Source organism: Jaculus jaculus, chromosome 7 (assembly GCF_020740685.1).
Source record: "Jaculus jaculus isolate mJacJac1 chromosome 7, mJacJac1.mat.Y.cur, whole genome shotgun sequence".
NCBI lineage: Eukaryota > Metazoa > Chordata > Mammalia > Rodentia > Dipodidae > Jaculus > Jaculus jaculus.
The window spans coordinates 113925631-113933145 of NC_059108.1; the positions used below are offsets into that span (position 1 = coordinate 113925631).

A 7515-nucleotide genomic window follows, 5' to 3' on the forward strand; every position below is an offset into this window, starting at 1 on the left:
GAGAGACAGGCTATCCAGAGCCTAGATTGATTCTCTTTACACTCACCCCCTCTGCACTCCTCTAATCCAGAAACATCATGGTCTGAAAGTTTTCCCCCACCTGACACTTACTTTAAAAGAGCAAAGTTTACATTCTTGGTTGTTGTGTAGATTTATTTTGAGCACACGTGGTTATCCAATAGAGATTGTGTGTGTGAAGATACCTTCTTGGCTTTGGAGCTCCATTCACAAAGGACACTGAAGTTTCAATTTCACTTAACCAGCAGAAGAAATACCTGCAGGGCCCAGCTAAATATTGATGCTATTGATGATATTTTTATCCAAGATGGGGGAGAGTGTCATAGACAGAGGTATAGATGATTGTCCCTCAAATGGTTTGTTCTCACTTGTACTTAGAACTCGGAATTTTACTTGTAAATAATGCATTGTGTGGTGATGATGGGGAGTTTCCTCAGCCCAGATACCTACCAATTATTTATAAGTCAATAATTCAGTACAGAGCACAGGCGTGTAAAATTCTAAAGCAATGCATGGACTGACAGAATGACTGCTCTCACATTTGGAGTTATAGAAGAACTCAAGTAGGTATTTGAGCAGAGTAAGTCCAAAACAATTTGTTCAGATGGAGTGGTGGTATGTGTCTGTAATCCCCGCACTCAGGAGGTGGAAGGAAGAGCATCAGGAGTTCGAGGTCAGCTATGTTTACATAGGGAGATTAAGGCCAGACTGGACTGTATGAAACTGTTTCAAAGAATGATGATGATGATGAAGTAGGGTTCTCAATGGCCCTCTCCATGGCTACTACCCCATGACAGATAAGTAGAAGTGTCTTCATCTGTTTTCTGTTTCAATAACAAAATGTCTAGCACTGTATGATTTATCTAGAAGTAAGTTTGACTAGCAGTTCTGGAGTCGGGGAAAACCAAGATCGTGCCACGTGCCTGACATTTGGTGAACTGCATCGAAACATGGCACAAAATGCTAGCGAGAGTGAGCCAGCAAGAGACTGGAGGCCAGGATGGGCTACTCTCGTGAGAGCCTATTCTAGCAATTACCAGCCCTCTCCTACGAGGACAGTGATCCGTTCACGAGGACCGGGTCTTCATGCCCCAGTCACTCCCCGTTCGGCCCACCTCCCACCAGCGCTGCACTGTGTCCAAACCATAGCAAAGGGGAACTCTTGAGTGCCTCACCTGTGGAAAGATACCCTGTGCTCATCCTGGTCGCCCACCTGCAGTTCTCTGACTTCACCTTCAGCCTTTCAAATGTAAAGAGAATGCTCTTGCGATCTTCTGAGTACACCTGAGGCAGTGCTGAACACCTCTCAACCATGAACTACTCTCTCTGAACCCCAAAGAGAAGGTAAGCAAGCCTTTGACTTCTCTTCTTTCTCAAATAAATAAAAATAAGATATACTTTTAATTAAAAAAAAAAGACGTCTTGGGAAGCAGTGGTTAGCCTTAAAAATGTGTCTTGGCAATCTACATGCTAGGGCAATGGTGGCACACAGCCTAAGAGGGTAACCAATACCTTTCTGATTGGCTAAGAGATCCGCTCAATATAAAGGAACCCATATCTGGAATTGGGAACCAGATCAGAGTCCTATGGAGACAAAGATTATGTTCTCCATTGTCAAGCTCCCACTAGTCCTTGGCTAAAAGAGGGGTTACATACATCAAATTCTCCCTATGTTAATAATGCTTATCCCATTTAAACTATGCTGACTCCACTCTCTGTTGGAGAATCTGTTCTTTTCCAGAAGCTAGTGAGGCTGAAGGAGATCAACCACCCCTCACACTTCAGCCAAGCCACAGCTGAAACCACAGAGGATTTGGGGAGATGAGCAAGAGTGCTGCTTCCATGCTGTTCCTGATAATCAGCACCAGGGTGAAGGAGACAGACCCTGACAATACTCAACACCTACCAAAGTAGAGATCCAGAGGCTCCTAAGAGCTCATTACTGAAGGAGACTTAAAACTCACCCACCATGGCTCAGGGAATTTTGCAGAAGAAGGGGAGGGAAGATTGTAAGAGCCACAGGTTGAGACATCACGCCCAGAGGCATTCCCGTCCCCCCTCCCCCAAAATAACCAACTACTGCTTCCACAACACATAAACTACAACTCCATGGGGAGTTGTAACCCTACGGAGGAGCATCCCCAACGGAATGAGGGCAGGGACAAGGGAAAACAGGATATCAACACATGATGTATCCATATGAAACATCTTGTTAATAATAATAATAAAAGAAATAAAAGTATCTTGGTTTTTCACTGATCTCATTTCAAAACCAACATCATACTATGTTAGTATTTTCTTTGCACATATTTGTGTATGTGGTATGCCTTTCTGTGTGGGCACATTTGTGTGCAGGTGTATATATGAATGTCTACATGTATGTAACAGGCAGAGGACAACCTCACATGTCATTCCTCAGGTATGGTATGTTGCTCGTTTCTTTTTTAAAATATTTTATTTATTTTGCAGATAGAGAGAAAGGCAGAGAACGGGTGCACCAGGGCCTCTAGCCACTGAGAACAGACTCCAGATGCATGCACCACTTTGTGCATCTGGCTTTACATGGGTCCTGGGAATCAAACCTGGGTCCCTAGGTTTTGCAGGCAAGCACCTTAACCACTGAGCAATCTTTCCAACCCCTTGTTTACCTCTTTTTGACATGGAGTCTCTCATTGGATTAATCCCAACTAGCTGGCCAACAAACTCCAGGAATCCATCCACCTGTCTCCACCTCCCTAGTGCTGAGATTATAGGTGCATACCAGCATACCTCGCATTGATGTTGGTGCTGGGGGTGGAACTCGGGTCCTCACACTTACAAGACAAGTGCCTTACTGACTGGACTATCTCCCCAGGCCTGCCAGCCATTGCCTCTAATGTGCAGCTACTATAAAAACTCACTGGGTCACTGCGGGAAAACAGTTGAGTTTAGCTTCAAGGACCAAAGAACTGTTTTTTATTTTTTTATTTTTTTGGATTTTTAACGTTGTTATGTATTTGTCAATTTTTGAGTTATGATGATTTATAAACGAGGGTGCTTTTGAGTTCTTTTCATTTTATCCCAGTGAGGTCCACTGGGTTGAGTTCTATTTCAAATTGCACCTGAATCAATGGAAAAGAAATATAAACAAAGGACCAGCACACTAGTTCCAGTCTAAGTGCATCTATCAAAAAGAGCTGCTAAGCTGCCTCAGCTTAGTGTCTGGCCACGTTCAGTGTGGAGACCTGCCCCGAGTCCGTAGCTTCCTAGTAGAGCAGTACTTGAGCACAAGCCTGAATTACTATGGGTGGGGAAATCCATGGCATTGCCCCCTCCAGTTTGAGATTTGTCAACAGTTTTATATCGGGGAGAACTTCCTTGCCCTATGGTAAATGGCATTTGTGAAGAAGGAATAAAAGCTTCATTATGCAGACCACCAAGTCAGTGCAGAAACATTTCAGGTTTCTATGAAGAGGGTGATCAGGAGAAACTCACCAGAGAAGGTACAGAGAGATGCAGCTGACCCCAAGGCTGGGTAAGGAGTAACATTAGGAGCTGAACTGATGAGAAATCCTGTGTCTCTGACTGCTACACTTTAAGTCTGTAGGAAAACCTTCATATTAGTTATAGTGATTGTAAGAACACACAGGTCAAGATATCATAACAGAGACCCCTAAACACAATGCCCTAGAAACACTTGGTAGTTTCTTTCCCTCACTTCTGCCCAGGGAGAATTGAGCATCCTGAAGTAAGTAGGTGGCTCTATTTCAAGGGCAGATTGCTTTGATTTTTCCATTTCACCTTGTGCTTAGATGTTGCTGTCAGCCTTATGACTGAGGGTGGCTCCACCTCCTTTCAGGCAGCAGGAATGGGAGATGGGAAAGCAGAGAACAGCCCATCCCTTATGTATGAATTTACTCCAGGAGCCACAGAGCACATTTGCTCACAAGCAGGAGTTAGGAAATGTCATTCCAACATTCGACAATGCAGTGTCCACTTAAACTCAAGGGTCTCCTGCTCAAGGGAGAACGGGATTGAGGTTCAAATAACATTCTCTCCCATAGCAGTTGAGAATGACACACGGCAAGCACATGATCATGTACAAGCATGACCGAGGATCATTAGGGGCTTACACATGGGGCAATATTACTTGTCAATATTACTGGATAAGTTAGACCAAGTGTAGTTGAAGAAACTCGAGTTTGATCTTAGCTTTATCGTTGATCTTATGTGTAATTTTTCAAAGCATTAATTTTCTTACCTATAATACGAAAAGTTTTCCCACATACAGCACTTTGAAATACAAAATAAATAAGATGTATTTTTGTCAAGTAGGTAAATTTTTTTTGTCAAGTCTTTTTTTTTTTTTTTTGTCCTAGACTCCTAGCAGGGAGCTTCTTAAAGTCCTTGAACTTCCCAAAGGGAAAAGAATTTCTTTCTCTAAAGGAGTTCTTTTTTTAAAATATTTTATTTTTATTTATATATTTGACAGAGGAAGAAGGAGGGAGGGATACAGAGAGAGAGAGAATGGGCATGCCAGGACCTCTAGCCACTGCAAACGAATTCCAGATGTGTGCGCCTCCTTGTGCATCTGGTTTATATGGGTCCTGGGGAATCAAACCTGAATCCTTTGGCTTTGCAGGCAAGCACCTTAACCACTAAGCCATCCCTCCAGCCCTCTTAACCCTGGAGTTTGTGCTGATGAGATGGAGAGGCTGAGAAGAGGGAAAGGCTGTTGGAAGACCATCTGTGTGATGAGAGAGCTGAGCTTTGAGCCCTGTGCCATCAGCCCAACGTTTTGATCTCTATGGAGGGGAGGGGGTTCCAGTCTGATTTCAGTCATGATCCCAGTGATTTAGTGCAGAATGAAACCCCATTAAAAGCTCTAGTCAGGGCTGGAAAGATGGCTTAGCAGTTAAAGCACTTGCCTGCAAAGCCAAAGGACCCAGGTTCAATTCATTAGGACCCATGTAAAGCAGAGGCACAAGGTGGTGGCTTGTGTCTGGAGTTTGTTTGCAGGTAGCTGGAGGCCCTAGTATTCCCATTCTCTCTCTCTTTCTCTCCCACACACACACATACACACACATACACACACACAAATAATAAAAATAAAATATTAAAAACAAACTCTAGACAGAAAGCTCTGCAATTTCCTGGTTAATGAGCTCACTGATGTGCCAGGAAAATCTTCCACAGGAAGATGCTACAGAAGCTCTATGTACCTGACTCTCCCAACCTGACCCTGACTGTCTCTTCATTTGCAATCGTCATAATGAAACTATAATCATAAATGTGGGGATTTCCCAAATTCTGAGTTTTTCTCATGAATTTTCAAACAAAAAGGGGTTGTGTTTATAACCAGGCAGTAAGACATCTAGTTAGACTGGGCCTCCAAAGTGAAGCTAGCATATAAATTGAGATGAGTCTTTTGGAGAGTGGAATCTTTCATTGTAAGGTCTGAACCAATTTTTGGTGGTCATGCCAGGAGTGAATTGTGGTGAATTGTCAGAATATGTTCTAGGTGTTCAGAGAATACCTGGCACATGGTGAGAAACAAATGAAAGTTAAGTCCTATTATTGACTTTAATTGTTATTGTCATGATTATTTGATTAAACTACTGGAACAAAGAACCGAAATAATATTTATCTATTACTTGATAGTTACCAGAGGAGGAGGTGAGGCTGTATTCAAGCTAGGGATGACCTTGTGCTTATAGTCTGAGGCTTGCTACCATGATGAAAGGTAGGACCCTAATTCACAAAGTCATATTGCCTGACTAGTTAAGGCATACGCCTTATAGCCAAGGGCAAGTACTTGGATCTGGGTTAGGACAGTTATAGGAAGGATTACTTAAACACATAAGTATGATAGAAAGATATGAGATTTGCAGCTCAAGAGAACCATCTTCAAATATAGTCTGGCACTATCCAGCTATATGATTTAAGGCATAGCTCTTTCTCTCTCTGAATTTCAATTTTCATTTTCTATAAAATGAGGTAATAATGGGTTAATCATGAAGTTATTGGAAGGAAGCAAGGAGATAGTGAGATAGTGTAGAGTACTTCCCCTGATGCCTGATCCTTTTTAAAGGTGACCAAATATGATTTTTTTCTTTCTTCCTTTCTTTTTTAATTCCCTTCATGGAGGCCAGAGTGAGGGGAAAATCTTTCTGCTCAGTATTTAAAAAGTTCACTGCCAAAAACTTTCTGGGATCAGATTACTGGTTATTCTTTTCCTGAAAGGCAAGTCTTAGGTTACGATTTTACTGTACTCAGCTCTAAAACACTGGAGGCAGAAAGATCAAGGAGATGTGAAGTTCCTAGAAAGATATGTGATGTCCCATGAAAGTTCTTGCTTCAGGTCTGATGGGATTCTGTCACCTGGGGCTTTCTTTCTCCATGTGCCTTATTATAAAATTTTATTTTGAACATTTACTTATTTGCAGAGAAAGAGAGAGAGAAAGAAAGAAAGAGAAAGAAAGAAAGAAAGAAAGAAAGAAAGAAAGAAAGAAAGAAAGAAAGAAAGAAAGAAAGAAAGGAAGGAAGGAAGGAAGGAAGGAAGGAAGGAAGGAAGGAAGGAAGAAAGAAAGAAAGAAAGAAAGAAAGAAAGAAAGAAAGGAAGGAAGAAAGAGAGAGAGAGAGATAGGTATGCCGGAACCTCCAGCCACTGTAAACAAACTCTAGATGTATGCACCACTTTGTGCATTCAGCTTTGTGGGCATTAGGGACTCGAACCTGGGCTGTTAGCCTTTGGGGAAAAGTATCTTAACTACTGAGCCATCTCTCTAGCCCTCCATGTGCCTTCTTAGAAGATAATTTGACCTTCACAATTTGTTTGCCATAATTTGTCCCTTTGCATGAAGTGTATTTTTTATGACATCAGCATTTAGAGAATATTTGTATTCAGAACTTTCCACAAGGAATGGCACTGGACTCTTCCACTAATGGAGCTCTATTTACACAGAGTTTGCAATTCCTCTTGTCTTCTCTCCTCCCCTCCCCCATGCTAAATTCCTACTGGCCAAGATTGTTGAGGTAGAAATGACTACAAAGCTCAAGATCACTTTCAGCAAATAGCTTATGTGATGACAAGGGAGGGAGGAAACAGATATTTTAGAGGAAGGTGTTTTTATGTCATATATGATCAATGAGCCATTGTGCTTGAAAACACTAGACAAGCCCCTGCATTCAAAAGTGATCGTGGACTGCCCGTGTCCTGGTCATTGATAGTGCAGGGGAGGATGCGGAAAGCTTTTCCCCGTATTTGGAAGGTCCCTCCTGTCCTTGCCAGACCCTGGTGCTTTCCTACGTCATCTCTGCACCTGCTTGCTGCTTCCTGCTACCTGCCATCCTCCAGTTCTGGTGGAGGTATGGAACCTGAGTAGTGACCACCTCCCTACAGCAGCCTTCCCTGGCTCCATCCACACCCTCAGCCATGTGCTTGGCACTAATTAGAAACCTATAGAAACCATTGCATCTCTTAACTCCGAGTGCACATATGTGCTGTCTCTCTCTCGC

At 42.6% G+C, this 7515-nt stretch overlaps 1 non-coding gene across 1 annotated transcript; it reads left to right on the top strand.

Moving 5' to 3' along the window:
- Positions 1–7177: 7177 nt before the first annotated feature.
- LOC123462572 lies at positions 7178–7307 on the top strand. Its single transcript, XR_006638371.1, has one exon. It is a non-coding gene; the product is annotated as a small nucleolar RNA SNORA71 (small nucleolar RNA).
- The last annotated feature ends 208 nt before the right edge of the window (positions 7308–7515 follow it).